Raw genomic sequence first — 448 nt, forward strand, 5'->3', positions numbered from 1 at the left:
AAGTGCTCTCCCTCTCTCCCTCCCTTGCCCCTCTCTTCTGTGGTCTGTGGTGATGGTGGTGGTGGTGGTGGTGGTGTGTGTGTGTGTGTGTGTAATTCTAGTACCCACACATAAGCTCTCAGCCTTCCCGTGTCTAGAGTCTGGCAGGGTGGAGTGCAAGTTCCCAGCGGCCACCACCTGGAAGTAAGGACTGGAGGGTCCAGCATCACAGAATGCGCACTTCTGCCACTCAGGCTATTTCTGGCTGGGGTCTCACTCCAGGCTACCTACGGCTTGCCTAGCGCCCCGTCCAGGGCAGTCCACCCGGGCGGAATGACGCATTAATGGTCATTATTCCGACGGATGACTACCTAGGCTCCCGCGGCGTCGGGCTGACCTTCCTTACCAGTGCCCCCGCCTCCGCGCGACAGGGCGGGCAGCGCATGCGTGTCTGCGAGGCCCGGCCGCT

This window comes from Mus caroli, chromosome 9 (assembly GCF_900094665.2).
Source record: "Mus caroli chromosome 9, CAROLI_EIJ_v1.1, whole genome shotgun sequence".
NCBI lineage: Eukaryota > Metazoa > Chordata > Mammalia > Rodentia > Muridae > Mus > Mus caroli.